This window comes from Aquarana catesbeiana, linkage group LG01 (assembly GCF_042186555.1).
Source record: "Aquarana catesbeiana isolate 2022-GZ linkage group LG01, ASM4218655v1, whole genome shotgun sequence".
Taxonomy (NCBI): Eukaryota; Metazoa; Chordata; class Amphibia; order Anura; family Ranidae; genus Aquarana; species Aquarana catesbeiana.
The window spans coordinates 450,729,740-450,750,598 of record NC_133324.1 but is presented as its reverse complement, the minus strand read 5'-3'; the positions used below and the strand labels follow the sequence as shown (position 1 = coordinate 450,750,598).

Here is a 20,859-nt window from a genome sequence, read left to right as displayed (position 1 = left end):
GATTCATGGGACTTGGGATCTCTACTCAATACAATAGCCTTAGTTTAACCTGAGAGAAATGGACGTTTCGAACATCGATCCATATCCCCCAAGCCTGTTTCCCGTGTCCCTGCCGTGCTGTGCAGATGGGAAAGAAGAAAAAAAAAAAAAAAAGACGCTTGTTTCTGGGAAAGCCAACCGTTCCAAAGTTTGTAGGAACAGATGCGGATGAAAGTGTTCGTGGGCACCACAGCTAATGAAGACCTTCCAACAAGGAAAAAAAAAAACCTTCCGGCTCTCTGCCCGAACCTTGTGACCTGACTTCGCAATGTGACAAGCTTGTGACTGCTTGTGTCACTTCGCCGTTTACGGTTCTAGCAGTCCGCAGGGCGAAAGCAGAGGATGAGGAAGAATCAGTCATTTTCTTCTCAGCTGATGAGCAATCTTAACCTTTCTAACATGTTCCTCCAACATCTTGGAGCCAAACAAACGACTCACACGCAAGATCAACTCTTTTTCTTACACCCCTCCTTGAATAAAGAAAAACAATAAATATATTTATTTTATTTTATTTATTTATGTACAGTATTTTTTTTAATAAAGGTTTTACAAACGTAAAAAAATACAAACTCTCCCCACCCCTCTTAAAAAATCCCCTAAAAAAATAAAAAATAAACAAGTACAGCTCCACAAATGTGTCTTTTCGTAAGGCAACTGCAATACAATGTTGTCTAGGACTCATAGGGGAAGTCACCTACAAAATGATACCCATTTGTATGTAAAAATATGAATATCGTTGTTGAACCTCTCTACTATACTGATTTTAAATGTTTGAAATAACAAGTTTTTAAATGATTAATAATGGGTTAGAAAAGTATCTTCACTCATAACCCTCTTGTGCCCAGCTGCTTCTTTCATATATTTTTTTTTCCAGGTACTTATATAGCGCTGTCAATTTATGCAGCGCTTTCAGGGCCATCTTTAATATTGATTGGATCCTGGGCAAACATTTTTTTGTGCCCTCCCAGATCCACTTATCAACTATTTGCGGGCAGTGCGGGCTCAAAGGGGCAACTGCTTTGAACCCCACAACAATGACTGGGCCAGGGGCAGCTGCCCCTTTTGCCCTGCGTTAAAGACAGCTCTGAGCACTTTACATATACATTGTACATTCACATCAGTCACTGCCCTCAAGGAGCTCACAATTTAAGGTCCCTAACTCACATTCATACATACACATATTAGGGCCAAACTAGACAGGAGCCAATTAAAGTGACTGTAAGAATTCTTTTTTCTTTTTTAAATAACAAACATATCATACTTCCACTGTGCAGCTCATTTTGCACAGAGTGGCTCCGAATGTTCTCTTATGGGGTCCCCCAGCAGGTCTCGCGGCTCCTCCCCAGGTTAGATAACCCCCTAGGAGAAGCACTCTCCCGAGGGGGCTACCTTGGGGGCACGCTCCCGAGTCCAGCATTTGGCGTCCATAGTATGACTCGGGGCCCGCCCCCCCAGTGCCCGCGTTATTGGATTTGGTTGACAGCAGCGGGAGCCAATGGCTGCGCTCCTATCAATCCATCCAATCAAGAGCTGAGAACCCCGGGTTGAAAGACAGTGCATCCCCGTGGGACAAGTTCCAGGGCTCAGGTAAGTAAAACGGGTGGGGCTGGTCACTGCCAGGTGTTTTTTCACCTTAATGCATAGCATAGCATGAACCCCTTTATCCTATCAACATGTCTTTGGAGTGTGGGAGGAAACCGGAGTACCCGGAGGAAACTCATGCAAGCACAGGGAGAACATGCAAACTCCAAGTAGGTAGTGTCATGGTTGGGATTCACTAGAAATGTCAGGTGTATTAGTGAGATTGATCCCAGGAGCCTAGGTAGTATCATCAGTGGAGGTGCAAGACCTGGGACTTCGAGACATTTTTCACAACATTTTGTAAAAAAAAATATATTATATCTGATCCTTATTCTATAATATATATATATATATATATATATATATATATATATAATTCTACTTTTTTTTTTGCTTCGGATAGAGTGGTGATAGGTTAGGACCCCTATCATGTTTTTGTTTCTGTCTGTGTTCCTATTAGGGAGGTTTCAGCTGGTCAAACACTGTTAGAATTTTGACGTATTAAGAGGAAGCAAATTAAGTTCTAACAGTAGGGTTGATTTACTAAAGCTGGAGAGTGCAAAATCTGGTGCAGCTCTGCGCAGAGACCAATTGTCTTCCAGGTTTCATTGTCAAAGCCTAATTGAACAAGCTGAAGTTCGAAGCTCATTGGCTACCATGCACAGCTGCTTCAAATTTTGCACTCTCTAGTTTTAGTAAATCAACCCCAGTGAGTGACCCTGATGGCTCGCCAAGAGTCAATCACTCAATTGACTTTTGTCGAATGAGCTGGATTTAAAATTGTCAATCAAACAGCTGCGTGCACCTTTTGGGTATTCTGACAGCCAGCAATAGTAGCTGTTAGAACACAATAGCCTGGAGGGGAAGGAATTTGTCTATCCACACAATGTTTGTGGATGGAGGAATCTGTTCGATTTATTTTGATCAGCCTGCAAACGAAACATTAAGCTGGCCATACATAGATCAAAATTCGGCCAGCTCAGCAGGGATTGGCTGAGATTCGATCCATGTATGGGTGGGCTAATTGTAGACAAGTCTTGACTGACTTACGGTCAGTCAATGGATCGACTAGCCTGTCAGATTTTATCTACATGCTATTACTGCCACTAGTAGTAATCATTGTGTTCTGCCGGCAGGGAAGGCTTCCCATGCTCCCCACCTGCAAAACACAATAGTGCTGCGGGAGGCAAGCAATTTTCCTTCCTCCTCCACCCGTGGTGAAAGAAAAGAAAATGGAATCATCTATGGGCTGTCTTACTCAACTTCTATTTCTCTTTAAGACTGAAACTGAGGAAATAGCAAACTTTCGTTTATATATTTGATTTATTTATTAAATGAGATGAAGCAATGCATTACATACTGTAACATTGATACAGTCAAAACAACACCGATATTGATTTATCTTTGTAGACCCTGACTTTAAATTGTTGTCCTATCCAGCTGTTACTAAAGTGACATATGATGGTCTACTTGCTCACTAACCAGGCAATCATCCTGACCAGCTAGGTATCAATCCAGATGTCCACCAGAACGTTCTTTGCATCATGAAAACATTTTATATTTAAACACAGAAAATTCAAACATTTTGAGTTGTCACCAGAACAGGAATTAAGGAGAAATCTTTCAATGGAGACACTTGTTTTGGTGACAACATGCACATCGCTGGATCAAGATTGGGCTCAGCTAAGTACAAGTAAGTATAAGGGGGCACAAGTCAAGAAGTGACACCACAAGCCCAGATGCCTGGTATGGTAGACAGAGTAATGATTTAGCACTCATAGTAGTGTGAAACACGTCTACCATACCAGGCATCTGGGCTTGTGGTGTCACTTCGGGATGTCGGAATAAAGATTTTGGATTATATTATGGTATGCAGCCTATTCTTTTTTTTGTGTGCATTGAATCCGGAGGCGAGCCGAGGCGTGCACCCACCATCCATCAGGCTTCCCTACCTCACCTGGAGCAGCCTTCTTTGCCCTAGTATGAGAATAAGGGGGACTGTACCCAGAAGGTACAGAATGCAAACCTTGAGCCTTTAAAACAGGGGTCTCAAACTGGCAGCCCTCCAGCTGTTGGGAAACTACAAGCCCCATCATGCCTCTGCCTGTGGGCGTCAGGCTTGTAACTGTCAGCCTTGCAATGCCTCATGGGACTTGTAGTTTTGCAACAGCTGGAGGGCCACCAGTTTGAGACCCCTGGTTTAGAACCACTTTAAAGTTAAACTCTGGGAAGGGTAATATCCCTCCCTTGCAGTGCACCTGCACTGAAAGGGTTAACTGCTTGTTTACGTTTAGGGGACCATGTAAAGCTGTTTCATTTACCTGATCCTTCTCTCCCTCATGCTCCTATTTGCTGCTAGACTTTTTTTTCTCCTGTAATCCTGAAGTTATCAAAACCGATGCAGGGGCCATAGCCCTGCATTGGATGTGAGGACACTAAGTGACAGTCCATTGCTGGAGTGTAGGGGAAAGCTGTCTAGCAGGAAAGCAGAGGTTCAAGTAAGTAAAAGTACGCCTCCAATTCCCTAGACAGACACGAGCATTTAACCCTTGCCTACTGCAGTGGAGGATTGTTTACTTTTCCCAGAGTTGGGCATTAACTTTTCCTTACACTATCCAAACTTAAAAAAGAAAAGAAAAAATGATTGGCTTTAGATACATTGTAAGCACATTTAGTACATATGACTACACACTTATTTTTAAATTCATTTTGTTTTTGCTGAGTAATCAGCAGTGGAAAATCAGTTTTGTTTTTTTATTGTGGCTTGAAACTTTTAATTAATATTCAAAATGGCCAGCCACAAGATACATTTTGAATTGCATTTCATTGTAATCAAGTGACACTGAAACATCTGCTAATTAAAATGTGTTAATTAGCAAGATAATCAAACAAGCTAATTAGTGAACTGCTGCCTGTCTATACACTTTACTTCATGAGAAGTTGACTATAAACCACTGCTTGCTTCTCATAGACTTCTCATGTCTACCACAGCATGTGTACAGATGATAACATGTGTAATTCAATAAATGAGTACATTTTGTTTTATGAGACAATCAAACATTAGGAGATCAATGCATAATGGTGCACACAGCCTCTAGAGCTCATAGAAGCTTTGACCAATTAACAACTTCAATACCAGGCACTTTCACCCCCTTCCAGAACAGGCCAATTTTCAGCTTTCAGCGCTGTGGCACTTTGAATGACAATTGCGCAGTCATACAACATGGTACCCAAATAAAATTTTTATCATTGTTTTGTGACAAATAGAGCTTTCTTTTGGTGGTTTTTAATCACCACTGGGTTTTTATTTTTTGCTAAACAAACAAAAAATGCCTGAAAAGTTTGAAAAAAAAAAAAAAGTTTTTCTAATGCTGCGTACACACGATCGGAAATTCCACCAGCAAAACTCCAATGAGAGGTTTTTGTCGGAAAATGTAACCGTGTGTATGCTCCATCTGTCTTTTGCTGGCGGAATAGCAAAAGATTGGGAGCATGTTCTCTATTTTTTAGTCGGGAAAAGTTCCTATCCGAAAATGCGATCGTCTGTAGCAATTCCGACGTGCAAAATTCCTACGCATGCTCGGAAACAATTTGACGCATGCTCGGAAGCATTGAACTTCATTTTCTCAGCTCGTCGTAGTGTTGTACATCACCGTGTTCTTGACGGTCGAAAGTTCAGCAAACTTTTGTGTGACCGTGTGTATGCAAGCCAAGCTTGAGCGGAATCCCATCGCAAAAGCCGTCATATCTTTTTCCGACCAAAATCACGATCGTGTGTACGCGGCATAAGTCTCTGTTATAACATTTTGCAAATAAGTAATTTTTCTTCTTCACTGATAGGCATTGATGAGGCTGTACTAATATGCACTGATGGGCACTGGTGGGTACTGATGAGGCTGTACTGATGGGCACTGGTGAGGCTGCACTGATGGGCACTGGTGGACACTGATGAGGCTGTACTGACGGGCAATGGTGGGCAGTGATGAGGCTGCACTGATGTGCACTGATGAGGCAGCACTGATGGGCACTGATAGGTGGCATTGATGGGCACTGATAAGCTGCACTGATCTGTACTAATAGGCACTGATTGGCACTGATGGGACTGCACTAATAATCAGGGCACTGATAATCAGTGTAAAGAATGAACACTGTGCCCTGGCAGATAACTGTCAAGTCTGTGACCAGCTGTGATTGGATATAGCTGATTACATGATAAAGGGCCTCTGTGATTGGCCCTTTACAGCAATCTGTAATGAGTTGTGTCCAAAGGAGTGGGAGAACTGGAGAGCCGTGCTGTAACCATCTTATTAAAGAGCTTTCTTTTGGTGGAATTCAATAATCACTAGATTTTTTTTCTTACTATATAAATAAAAAAAAAAACTTTGAAATAAAACTGTTTTTAACAGTATGTAAAGTCCAAAAATGAAGTTACCCCAAGGTGATCAAATTTTTTTGCTACAATTTTTGGGGAAATTAAGAGCCCATTCACACAGGGGCAACACGACTTGCAGGTCGCCTCAGCGAGGCGACCTGCAAACGACTTCCGTGGCGACTTGCAAAACGACTTCTGTATAGAAGTCTATGCAAGTCGCCCCAAGTCGCCCCCAAAGTCGTACAGGAACCTTTTTCTAAGTCGGAGCGACTTGCGTCGCTCCGATTAGAACGGTTCCATTGTACAGAACGGGAGGCGACTTGTCAGGCGACTAGGTCGCCTGACAAGTCGTCCCTGTGTGAATGGGCTCTTAGAAACATGGTGGTGTTGAGGGGCTTAGAAGATGGAGCTTGGTATTAGTGCACTAGACATTGCTTATACAGGTCATAGACACAGGGAGGAGGTTAATGCACAAGTTACATACAGTGGGAGGATGGAGATGAAGAGGTTAATGTGCAGATGTGCAGCAATGTGGAGATGAAGGGTTGTTATACAGGACAAAAGCAGAGACAGGATGGGGATCAGATGTACAGGGGAGGAGGGGGAGCTGAAAGGGTTAATATACAGATCACATACAGAGACTTGATGGACCATCATTATTCCGCTGCCTGCGATCTGGAACAGATCAGGCTCTTAAATGGAAATAATAGTACTGTTTCCATTTGTGATTGCTATTATCGGTCATATCAGCAACCATAGGGTACAGAGCCACTCAAATCAGCTCTGTACTCTGTGCCTGTGATGTGAGCTGTTGGATGACAGTTCAGATCACAGCAATTAACAGGCACACTGGCCACCCAATGGTCATTTCTGCTGTACCATTTATAAACGGCTTTGCAAAAATAAGCATCCCCCACTTTCCTGTTCATGAACGTACAGTGGTAGACAAGTATTTAAACATGTGTAAAAACAATAACAGTAAAAAAAAAAGTCAGTGGGGTATCACAGAGCAAAGGGTGGAAACCTATAACAAACAATGGCATTTTACTTTACTGAGTGGAAATCAGTCAAATATTACTTTTGTTTGCACAAGGTTACTGTTATAGCCTTGTAAAATAGTCCTGGCTATGTTGAATAAGCATGTGAGTTCATCATAGGCCATAAAGTTGTAACAAAACAAAACATAATATTTTAGTGTATATAGTGCATACACCATTTAAAGCCCAACTGGACTTTTAGTTGAAATAGGCTAAATATATTCCAGGTATGTCAAAACAAAAAGCGTGCCAAGCCTTACAATTCACTTTCTTTGGAAAGCAGCCTCAGCCTGACCCTTGCCAGGATACTGCAGGGGCAGACCTTTGCTCTTTGTGGGAAGCAGTGGTCTTTCTGCAGAGGTCCAACACACTCCCTGATAAGTCAGAGCTCAAGCTCTCCAATTAGCAAGGAGCATGAACTTTACTGATTGCAGGGCTATTGGCTTGACTTATTAGGGTTGGGTCAGACTTCTGTAAAGAGTCCAATGCTTCCAAACATGTGCATTGTCATATTCATGAAAAAATGTACCTACCCTTCCGTCCTGAGATTCTGCATTTCAGAGCTGTTTTCACAATATGCTGATTTTCCTACCATTAATGTGATCTGGCCCTGTGGTTTAGTGCCGAGTGATGAAACCACATATATCAGAATTCTATGTGCCCAATGGCATGCCTGGACAGGAGGGATGGAGGAGGCACGTGAATGCCCTGCTCACTTCACAATTCTGTATGTGCAGGATGCTCCTCCATATGCCCATGGGTGGGCTGAAAGAACATAGTGCATGCTTACAAAGGGAAAATAGAATTGCATGCTCGGAGTCCATGGGCTGACATGATTTGATGACATCATTTATTTGATCTCATCAATATATCGTCCATTCTAGATTATAAACCAGGATGACAATGATTAAACAGAATAGAAATGTTATTGCTGGGAATTGCATAAACTGTGGGTGGCCTACAGTTATGTAATTTCACAATAAATTTTGCAATACTGTACAAATCTTTCTAACCTACTGGGGCCTCTTGAACGCACTGCAATCTTTTCTATAAAGGTGAACAAATCCTTTAAATGGAGTTTAAATATCCTGAGTTTAATATGTATTTTTATAGAGGGTCATCTGTTTGCTGCAATGAATTAGCCTTCAATGTATTTTGGTGAATCAGATAGAACATTATATTGTATGTTCTTTATAAATAAATACACTGATATAATGAATGAAGTACAGTGATTGTGTTAGTACTATACAAATAGGATAATATGTAAAGTAATGTAAATAATCCATGTAAGTAAAATAATAATTGGACCTATAGAGATAGAGGCAGTTCACGTGTTACAAACATCCGACTTACATACAACTCCTACTTACAAACGGAGGGACACAACAGGAAGTAAGGCGAAATCTACCCCTAGGAAGCGAAATTCTCTCCTGTAAGAGTTAGGTGTCTTCACTGAAGTTTTATCACCAATCCTTGTTTCCGCAACAACCCAAAATTTTCAAAATCCAATTGTCACAGGGACAGAAAGTGAGGTAAAGTCTTCTGAACAGGGGCACAGACAGCAAAACAAATGTTACAGGGGTGTTAACCCTTACCTATGCTATCCAAAATGTAAAAAAAAAAAAAAATTGGGCTGGATGAATACTTAAAAAATGTCCATGTTCCACCTTACATACAAATTCAATTTAAAGCGGAGTTCCACCCAAACATGGATCTTCCGCTTTAAGTGAAGGTGACCCCCTGACATGCCACATTTGGCATGACGTTTTTTTTGGGGGGGTGGATACCCTCTTTTTAGGGGCATCCAGCTTCCACTTCCTCCTCTGGCTCAGCAGAGCTGGAAGGAAGATCACCTCTCCCCCCTCCCTCTGTGCAATCTTCTGGGACAAGTCACAGGTCCCAGCAGATTTCCCAGCCAATCACAGCGCATAGCGCGGCTCGTGCATGTGCAGTGCGTGCCTGGCTGTGAAGCTACAGCCGGGCGCCCAAAGTCACATACCGGAGCAGAGGAGAGGAGGGGGAGAGAAGGGGGCTTCGTTCGCCTGCATTGCTGGACTGTGGGACAGGTGAGTGTCTGATTATTAAAAGTCAGCAGCTACATTTTTTTGTAGCTGCTGACTTTTATAAGAGTGGAACTCCGCTTTAAGAACAAATCTACCGAACCGATCTTGTTTGTAACCCCGGGACTGCCTGTATACACAAGATAATCCACAAGCAATCTCGCTTGAGCGTAAAAGGACTGGATAACGACTCGATATAACAATATTTTCATGCTGAATTAATAAAAACATGAAGGAAAAAAAAAAGGAATCAGGTGGCTAAATTGAAGCTATACTGTACTGAAAAAAATAGACTGTCACATGTGGATCAGTTCAAGCAACTGGTTGGTTCCAAGAAAGGGCCCTTGCCACTGGATGATCCACCCCCCCTTCATTGCAAATTTTTTTTTTTTTTAACTAAAAGAGTAAATGTTTATTTCTGGAACATGTGATGGAATGAGACACGCAATAACTTATGTTCTAAAAAAAACTCTATTAGATATACTTTTTTGTTGGTCCCCAAGTCCTCTCCTATAGAAGCCATGGTTTCCATGCACTACATACACTGATGATGGCCAACAAGCCTAAATAAATGGCTCTGTGATGTTACTATACATCAGAAGTTCTGGATGTACAATTGACCACTATAGTGAACTGGAAGGATTTGTATGACTTCACCCACTATACTGAAATGAGGAATGCCCCCCTTTTTTCTTGAATATATGATGGAATTACATAGTTAGTCTGGTTGAAAAAAGACACAAGCCTATCTAGTTCAACCAATAGAAAAAAAACACACACAGACACACAAATAGAAAACCTCTGTATACACAAACCTATACCCACAGTTGATCCAGAGGAAGGCAAAAACTCCAATAAAGCATGATCCAATTTGCTCCAGAGGGGGATAAAACTTCCTTTCTGACCCCCTAAGTAGGCAATTGGATATTCCCTGGAATAAGATGTGAATTCCTTCTGTTCTATAAAAGTTTTGCTTTGCTATTTTACTGCAAAAAAATGAAAAGCCCTTTAATTGCTAATAAGAATGTGATCATTTCATGCAGTGTCAAAAGCATCCTATGCGCTTCTGAACAGCTATCATTAATATTATTAGCTTTTTTAGTGATTAAAAAGAATACATCTTCCAAGAACCATTGGTTACAACATGTATTTTAAATAACGTGTATATCATAAAAGATGAAACTAGGGAAAACTAGCATTTTCAACTAGGAACAGTATGGTGCCATTGATGTCTTGATGAATACTTCATTACACGTGATGCAAGAGACTAACACAAATATGGATTGTGAAAACGATCAAAGTGTCCATTAACACTTTGTGAATTCGTTGTATGTATAAAAGCTGCAAGTTGTACCTCTCTACATGCCTGATGCATCTAGCAAGCCCTATGAAGAAATACAACTCACTGACCAGTGAGCCAGGATACGGAGAGCTGATCAGCTGTCAGTTGGCGCTTAACAAATCCAACACCTCATCGGAGGTCTATTCAATTATACCAAATCACAATGTTTGGAAAGATTGACAACAAAAAACAAATGTAATGCAAAAACTAATGTTTTCCTCTTTTGCAAAGTCCTACTTCCCTTCTGGTCGATCAGTTACGCCATCTGGTCGATCAGTTACGCCATCTACCTACTCTATATTTTGGTGAGTGGCTAAATATTTTTACCTGAAAGGCTAAATTCACCTACTAAAGCAGCCAGAGACATTTGTGTCCATCCTTTGAAATGTTCAGCTGTCTGTTCTGGATAGCAACTGAATCGCAAAGAATTAAGTTAGAGATCAGGTTGATGGGCGTTCTTGTCAAACGCTGCGTTTTTCATTCAAATGCATACAGCTGTGTTCAAAACATAGCATTTGGCATGAAAATGCTTCGTTTGACCAACTTTATTTGCAATTGTAATGCACCGCAACAGGAAATGCCACATCTAAAAAAAAGTAGCACAATGCAAAGCAGGTCAAAAACAACCTCTGAATTGCCATATGTACTGCTCCTTTAAAGTCAATGAGTATTTTCTGACCTTGGAGACAGCAGATTGTACAGTGCCATCTGCTGGCTGGATATGGTAAATATGAAATATTCACATGCCATATTTAATATTTACCTGAATAAAAATTTTAAAAAATGTGCAATTTGTAATTTGTGGTTATGAATATAAACATGCAAATGCAGTTTACATTCCCTTTAAAGCATGCCTGTTAGTAAAACGAACAATAAACTAGCAATGTTTAGACCTGTTAGATAGCTTCTTGCAAACAATTCACCAAGTAAAAAATGAGTGAGTCAGCGCTCACTGACATAAGATGGTATCTGTGTATAATATGTACTGAAAAAATATACTGAAGTTAAAATAAATAAAATAAAAAATAATTAAAATAAAAATAAATAATAAAATAATACTGAAGTTAAAATAAATAAATAAAAATAATACGTACTATTAAAAACAGAAAGTGAAAGGTAATAGACAGTGGGGGTTATTTACGAAAGGCAAATCCACTTTGCACTACAAGTGCACTCACTGCAAGTGCACTTGGAAGTGCTGTTGCTGTAGATCCGAGGGGGACATGCAAGGAGCACAAAAAACAGCATTTTAGCTTGCACATGATTGGATGATAAAATCAGCAGAGCTTCTCCTCATTTCAGATCTACCCCTCAGATTTACAGTGACTGCACTTCCAAGTGCACTTTTCACTTGTAGTTTGCACTTGTAGTGCAAAGTGGATTTGCCTTTTGCAAATAACCCCCAATGATTCAAGTCCAACTAGTCCATGAATAGGTAAGAATCACAATGTGACTCAGATCAATGGGAAAAACAGTAGCTGGTGGTGACTGGATAGGATACACACAAGCCGGCAGCTCCTTGTTGAGGTTTGGGATTCCCTCCGAAACAGAGATAAAAAAAAAAAGGAGAAAAACAGGGCGCCAGGTCAGTGTAAGTAAAACCAACAATACTTTATTTCAATATCCACTTACACATCTAATAAACTTGCAAACTGCATGTAGAGGTGCTGTGGTATCTAGTGTGATGATCCAGGATGGTGGACAGGGTGGACTGGAGGGCTGGTGTGAGTGTCCACACTTGCTGGTGAAGACAGCTGAGGCTGACAGTGTCAGCAAACTCCAAAAGACTGCCACCGCCGAAAAACCAAAGGTGGACACACCCGATGAAGGAACCACCACCCACACTAGCTGGGACCCGCCGCATAGGAGAGCAGAAGCCTGGTGGCGTCACCGGCTCTCACGCACCTCTAGGAGCTGCAGCAAACACAAGACACTCCGGGTGTGGAGGGAGCAGGCCACAACATGTTTCTGAGGCCCAGCCTAACCCGCCCCTCCCGGAGGGGGAGAATATATACTTTCACACAAACAGCGATGGGGCTAATCAGGGAAAGAATGTCTAGCAGAACGCTCAACAGAAGAACTCCGGAAAGCTGAGGATCACATAGCAATCCGGACAGAGCCTGGGGGGGGATTGCAAAGGCAATAGTTTAAAATTGAAAAATTATGAAAGTTCTATATGTAAAATAGTGTATGTTTCTTAGATGTAAGTGGATATTGGAATAAAGTATTGTTGGTTTTGCTTACACTGACCTGGCGCCCTGTTTTTCTCCAATATTTTTATATAGCTTCTTGTGCCACTCAAAGTATGGATGACAGCATATCCATGTTTCCCAGAACATGGGGTGCAGGCTTATCCTGATACTAATCCAGAGAGCTAGTAAGGGAAAAGAGGAAAGTATCACCGCTATTCCCAACCAGCCCAAGTGAATAAACGATAAGGATCGGCCTCAGCCTACATGTCTTCACCAAACCACACATCTCCACCATCCAGGGCTTAGTCATAGGGACTATAGGGCCATGCAGGTATGCATGCGTGTCCCTGAACATACACTGTCTGTGTTTGGGAACATGCATCTGCACAGCTGTCAAATTGGGACCAATGTCTGTGTCTTTGCAGCTACTGCATCCCAATACACCCGAATGGTACTGCCTGCACAAGGATACACAGAACACACATGTATCCTGCGCTAGTAAATATGGTCTTTTGCACTGATGTACACTTAGATATGACAATGGCTGTGTCTGTGCAGCTGCTGCATCCCAATAGACCTGAATGGGACTGCCTGCACAAGAATGCACAGATCACACATGCATCCTGTGCTAGCAAATACGGCCTCTTGCACTGATGTACACTTAGATATGCCTATGTGAAAAAGGCCTAATATGCAAAGTTCAGAATTTCATAGCAGTGTCCAGGGATTGCCCACTGACTTCCCACACCTTCCTATTGACCTGTAAGGAGTGCCATTATAGTGGTGAATTAGTACAATATACCATTCGGTATTAGTGTGCAAAAGTTTATTTGCTTTAGAAGAATAAATCACCTCTAATGTTGGGTGTTCTACGTGTGTCAATGCTGCAGCATTAAGTAAAACTATTAAAATATTTTTTTATATTTTAGAATGGGGTGCCTTAAGACTGTAAAAAGTTGGGGAAACACTGAGCTAGTAGGATAGTGCAGGGGGCAGGCTAGCTCTAAACATTACTAGTTTAACGCCATTTCACACAGAGTACGCTTAGATACCCTCATGTGAATGAGACCTTAGCATGGCCCAGAATTTGGAGCTCCTAAGAAACACAAGAAGCTTGCATTTCATTTTGGGGCCAGTGTAGCACTCTTCTTTTACTGACAGACTTACTTTAAACAAATGTGCAAGGGTATATTATTCAAAATTAGACCAGAGAATATGAACTATATTTGACTCTTGGAAAAACCTAAAAAAAAATAATAACTCTCTTTCACAACTCAGAGCACTGTTCCATTTAAATAAATGCCACAACTGAGCTTTTCTCAATTACTGTGTCACAATAATGATCTAATTGAGATATACGTAATCTTGTAATGTGCATATGTGGCACTTATACATATTCACTGAGTTTTAAGTGATAATGTTTAAATTAAAATGCAATTCATTCACAAAACATCGCCCTATTTTTCACAATTGCCTTCTTTGACTAAATTGTCAAAAGATTAAATCAGATTCTTAAGCCGCGTATACACAATTAGATTTTCCGACGGGAATTGTGTGATGACAGGCTGTTGACGGAAAATCCGACCATTTGTACGCTCCATCGGACAATTGTTGTCGGATTTTCCACGGATAAATGTTAGGTGGCAGGTTTTAAGATTTTACGCGGACAAATATGTGTTGACGGATTTTCCGAGCGTGTGTACACAAGTCCATCGGACAAAAGTACAAACATGCATGCTCGGAAGCAAGGACGAGCCAGAAGCGGTCGGTCTTGTAAACTAGCGATCGTTAATGAAGAATTAACATTCGTAGCTTGGCAAATTATGAAATCTCGAAATGCAGTGCACAATTCTCTTCTTCTTTAATGAGATAATAATGAAGCTGCTTTGCTGGTAATACTGATGGAGTTATTGCAAACAAATTTTCAAAGACTTTTTTTTTTTAATAATATCAAGAATAATATTATTATGCTTTTTTCTTTTTTTTTTTTTGGCAAGTTACCACAACACCATTATCCCATAGTTTTTAAGATCAAAGATACAACTATGTTGCTGTCCCTTGTCAATTTTACATTATATTTTTTTAAATGTAACTGCCTACTCCCAAACTGTCACTGGAAGTAAAACACATAGTCAAGTATTATTCTCCACATTTTTTTTATTGTGCATTAAAAAAAGAAACCAAATAAAATTAGACATGCTAAACTAAAAGCCTCATGCATGTGTCCTGCTTCTTAATATAGGGGTTCAACAATGCCAATAGTTGGTAAAAGCAGGGGTCCGTCATCCGGAGATAATTCAGAAAATCATCTGGATTATTCTCCTGGAGCTCCCGCAGCAAAGGTATATGGCATAATTGGTCACGATTAATAAAGCAACCAATTTTTGGTCCAAGAAATCCTCCTCCTCCTGTGCCTGGACTGGACTTGGGTCAAAGCAATAACTCCAAGGCCACTAATAAATAACGCGTTATCTCCTCTGATTCTGCAACATGTCTGGTCGACGAACAGCTGTTCAGAAACAAACTGAAAAGCATGAAATGAAAAGCGCAAACTGAAAAACGCAAATCAACACTCACCAAACTTCTACTAACATGAAATTAGCAGAAGGAGCCTAAAGGGTGGTGCTAAAGAGCTGAACACATAGTACATAGTACACATATTACGTCACTACGTTCGTGTTTGTTGGCCGACAATTCCTTGCCGTTTGTATGCAAGACAAAATCCAGGCACGTGCCTTCGGACAAAAGTCTGGGGTATTGTCTGCGGAAAATCCGATCGTGTGTACAAGGCTTAAGTTGTATACTGCAAGGCATTTTGCTTGATGTCCTTAAATAAATCAAATGTGATAGTCAATGATACTAAACATGCTGTATAGTATATATGTAGTGAGCTTTTTTTTTTTTTTTTACATCCTATTGCCTTCTTTGTGGCTGTTTCACCTGGAAAAAGTAGCAAGAGAAATAACTTGGCAAAAAACAAAGCTAAGCAAGATGCAGCCCTCTGTGTGTGGCCAAGGCAGCAGGAAGTAAAACTAGCAAGAAAAAAAAAACGTCTCCACAACACACAGCCATGGAACAGGCAGCTGGTCTGTTATGCTAATTCAGCGCTTTAACAAATCAATGCCACCCGGGGAAAAAAAAAATGTACAATGCGAGCCCTCACTCGGATGGATGTCAAGGGACTGTAAAAATGCATCTTCAAGTATTTCACATTAGGAGCAAATAATGTGTTAATTTACAACTCTTCACCCTATACACTCAGATTATCCATCTGTGTCAGAGTTTTGACTTCCTAAATTTATCAACAAATAAATAAATAAGATGAAACTATCTAAGGGGGGTTAAGGGGCTTGTGAAATATAAATAACAAAATAAATTAAAAAAAAATTTGCTTAGCTTTTTCAGAAAAGCTTGCCCGGTTAGAGGTAGACTGGAATTGCTTTTTTTTTTTTCTTTAATCATAATTAACTTTCGGATTTCACTGTTTTACTCAGCAGCTACTGGAATGAAGACTTGCTGAGGTGGTGTGGCTGATTGCATTGGGAACCATCCGTCAAAGGTGACAGAGAAAAGGTTGAATCAGCAAGAGCTGCTGTCACTGAAATTTACATTGGGTGCCTTAGCAAAGTCCCAGTGAAAACATGCAAGACGTGAACTGCCATTAACCCTCAGTTATCTGAGTCTAACCTCTGAAGACTTCTGGAATTTCCCTCGAAGTTCACTGTCTTGTAACTCATGCAGCTGATCGGGTGATCTCTGATAAATTTGAGACTTTATAAAATGTAGCAGTATCGCAAACCACCAATTCTGCAATATTATAATATTACAGTGACATGCTTGTTTATACATTCAAATTATGCCAATTTACTGTAATAATTTACATAATTTTCATTTTTAATTTTTATCTGCTCCGAGAAGAACTTGGATAGCACCACTTAAAGAGGATCAGCTGTGAGCTTCTGGGAAGAGAACGTTGGTCACGTATAGGAACAAAGTATTCACATTTCTATACAGGCTTTTTGATTGTTGTTGATGCATAGCACACAACTGACCCTCATTTAGAGGGTCTGTCCCTCTTCTTAGACCAAATCCCTCTGTCCTTTGTGCAGCCTCAGTTGTCCCTCTTTTTGGCCTGATCTGTACAGCACCATAAAAAATGAATTATTTTACTACCAAAAGTATTTTTTTGCACTAAACGTTTTATCCAGCCTCTATATTACTGCATTTATTCTTTTGAAAAGCTAATATAACGAAAAAAAAAAAAGCCTTTGTGTGGTTTAGCCAATCATTTGCTGCATATTAGATCCTTGTGGTCCACCTAACTGGAGTTGTAGCAGCGATGTTTTCTTTGCCTACATACGTGAAGAGTCTCCAGTCCTTTAGTAAGTTACAGTAAACCTCAAGAAAGTTCTATGGAGAAAGAAAGTGGTGCGCTTCACTACTATAACCTCCGTATCCCTCTACTGGTCCCTTAAAGTGAGATTAAACCCACAACGTGCTGTATAAATGTTACTGGTCCCAAAAAAGTGTCAAAAGTGTCTGATCTGTTCACCGCAATGTCGCAGTCCTGCTAAAAATCACTGATCACCGCCATTACTAGTAAAAAAAAATAATAATAAAAATGTCATAAATCTATCCCCTATTTTGTAGACGCTATAACCTGCTTGAAGCAGGTCAAATGTAAGTCACAAGGATGTCAACTGCAGGTCAAGTGCAAATAAAGGATCTCAGAAAAAAGCTCAAACTGATGACATCAAACCCTCTCATTTACCCGGTGAAGTGAACAGCCTCAGATGATACACAGAGATTAAACAAACCCTCCTACATATAGTAGGTTTCACTTGTTTATCTGCAGTATTCTCTTGTCTACAACCCTTCAAAAGGGCAGTTTTGTGATAAATCCTTCTGCGTCTGTGAGGAGTACAGAGGAATGGGTGGAGAACTGCAGTTACAGCTCTTAAACACTGTGTGAGAGCTGATTGGAGGAAAGGAACCCCCCACCACCCCCCATTCCAAATAGGAAAAGGAACATGCAGAGCTGTATTCTGAATATCTCCTTCCCCAGCACAAATTGTATGTTATGTTTCAGGAAAACTTCTCAGAAGTTACACATGCTGATAACAGAGGAACGAAGCACCAGTGGGAAATGACACTTAGGGCTTTGGCGATAGACGAGTAAACACTACAGATATATGTGCTTTGTTCAGATTTCACGACTAAAGTTTACAACCACTTTAATGCATGCTGCTGTACATTTTGCTATGTTGAATACAAATGGGAACTTATATACAAAAAGTATGCTAACAAAAAATAGTATTACCACCAAAATCATCCATACAGAGTCCTTGTATCATGTTCAGCTTTAAGGATTATATATATAAAGTTTGGACTCTTGGTTGCTTTGGGTTATAATAAGTGTTCTTGTTAGCACACTTTTTTTTTAATTAAATACTTAAATGTATTATAAATATTAAAATCCTTATTTATTTAAAAAAAAATGCAAAACGATTAGTCCTGCAAAACTGCATGTACATTAGTTCTGTGAAAATGCCAGCAAAATTGAATGTTACAAAGCTATTTTATTTCCAGGTCCAATGTTCTTCACTCATAAGAATAGCAAAATAACACATTAGGGCCACTAGAAGGAGCTGCTGTTCATCGGAAATGAATATTCACTTACCCCTTATTTGGCCAAAGTGTGGTATATTCCTGATTTGTGTGAGTGAAGAACATCCAATGTGGTGAGAAAAAAGCCCAGTCACGGTCAGTTTTTCCAGCATTTGCACAGAAAAAATGTACATTCAGTTTTGTGGAATTAATAACTCTGAATATTTTTTATAAACACACCCCTTAAAGTATATTTAAAGCCAATCAATAAAATCTCATATAAGTTTTACCATAGTGTCGTTTTTAAAGGAGTTTTTTCAATATCTGCAATTTTCATACTCTGCAACTTTCATTATAATAAACCTGTTGATCCTACCATGAAGGTTCTTGTTTAAAGAAAAATTCCAGGTATAGATATTTTATACATTGTTGTATTGTTCCAGCTTAAACCAATGTAACAATGTATATACCATACCTGGCCCATACCTGACACACACCACTACTCCAGTGATCTCCACTTCTGGGTCCTGTGCCAAGTTAATGCCCTTTTGCATTCTGACCACAGGAGGCTGGCATGGGCCCCATTCAGAGAATGTTTCCCATTTTATCCATGAATTTAAAGCATTCTCTGATTGGACAAAGTGGGGAAGAGGAGCATGTTTCACTGTTGTCACTATCAGTAAATGCACCTTGAGAAATGCCATGCAACGATTGTTGGAATGCATGTAGACAGAAAGTCACTGCAAAGAGGCTACAGGAAACCAGCAGCACTGGCATGTAACAGGATAAAAAAAGGTATAAACATGCATTTAATTTAAACAAAATAGCAATGTTTTATGCTACACAGAGCTTTAACAAGCTTTAACAAGTTAAATGTCATCCAGTTCTGATTTCCATGCTTTAAAGTATATTTCTAGCCAGTAGTTAAAACATTTTTGTATTGTTTTGGATAGAACTGAGATGGTTGAAGAAGCACAATAGGAAGTGAGAAATGTCTTCAAAGTGAGGGTAATTCCTCTAGGACACAGCTACCATCAAAACAGGTGTCCCGTTTCCCGATTTCCCCTCCATCTTCTGTTATGCCCCGTACACACGGTCGGACATTGATCGGACATTCCGACAACAAAATCCATGGATTTTTTCTGACGGATGTTGGCTCAAGCTTGTCTTGCATACACACGGTCAAACAAAGTTGTCGGAAAATCCGATCGTTCTAAACGCGGTGACATAAAAAACACGTACGTCGGGTCTATAAACGGGGCAGTAGCCAATAGCTTTTGTCTCTTAATTTATTCTGAGCATGCGTGGCACTTTGTGCGTCGGATTTGTGTACACACGATCGGAATTTCCGACAACAAAATCCGTTGTGTTGGAAATTCCGATGGAAAATGTGTGATGGGGCCCACACACGGTCGGAATTTCCGACAACAAGGTCCTATCACACGTTTTCCGTCGGAAAATCCGACCGTGTGTACAGGGCATAACAGTGAAAACCATGAAATTTTGGATTTTGCATCAATTTTGTTTCAGAGACCAGGGCAAATAGGGCAAATTTCCCCAGCGGTGACATATAGTATAGCAATACAAGATTGTCAGAGGCTCTAACCCTTCCTTATTCAATCCAATATTAAAAAAAAAAGTATTTGCTTGAGATATACTTCATTGATCTTATTAAGGTTAAGAAAAAATGTTTCTACTGAACATAGCAGTTTTCATTATAATCAGCAAATACTTCAATGCAGAGGATCACTGCCAGCTTGCCATATGGTCAAAAAAACCTGCCTATTTTCAATATGATTACTATTCACACACCACCAATATTCATGAGTTCCACTCACAACACAGATTTCTGTGATTGATGCTACTAGTGCTTCATGTCTGTTCTTGGTATTACTCATCTAGTTCCATTATTGCAAACGACTCTTAACCCACTTTGAAGATGGAGCAGAAAATGTTTTCCAGTCCCTGACGGTCCAGTGCTGAAGTTCTTCAGTCCACTGGAATAGTTTTTGGCTTTAGTTGTGTTATTTTTGGACTGTGGATTTTTCCATTGCTGCCTAAATTCTTCCATTTTATCCACCAAAAGTCATCTGGCGTTTGGCGAACCTTGATGAGGTGTCCTGTGCTCTGGTCCATTGATTTTACACTTTAGAGGCTGCTGCCTTTGAAAAGCCCATGTACCCTATGGTTTTGCCATCCTGGCACTAATGATTATGCCGTTTTAAAAGTCTGTCAGATCATGCTTCAAGCTCAATCTCAGAGATCTACGTATTCCTATGCAAAGCAGGTGACAGATTTCTGTCTTTATAGCCACTGAGTGAACATTAAAAGAAACCTGTCAGGGCAGCTGTTACCTAGCAAAGCCAAGGTTCCCATTGCTCTGCGTTCTAAAGCAAAGGTGTGCTTTGCCCTGGAACTCAAATTACTTCTGAAAGTTGCTCAATTTCAAATTCAAATGTTGGATGGGAGCTTCAGCTTAAAATTTATTTATTTTATTTATTTATTTATTTCAGGTACTTATATAGCGCCGTCAGTTTACGCAGCGCTTTACATATACATTCACATCAGTCCCTACACTCTCAAGGAGCTTACAATCTAAGGTCCCTAACTCACATTCATACATACTAGG

General features: G+C 40.2%; 1 protein-coding gene across 5 annotated transcripts in view; it reads right to left on the bottom strand.

Moving 5' to 3' along the window:
• The window catches only part of BNC2 (basonuclin zinc finger protein 2), an 878,778-nt gene that overhangs the window by 343,570 nt on the left and 514,349 nt on the right, over positions 1 to 20,859 (bottom strand). The window lies entirely within an intron of this gene.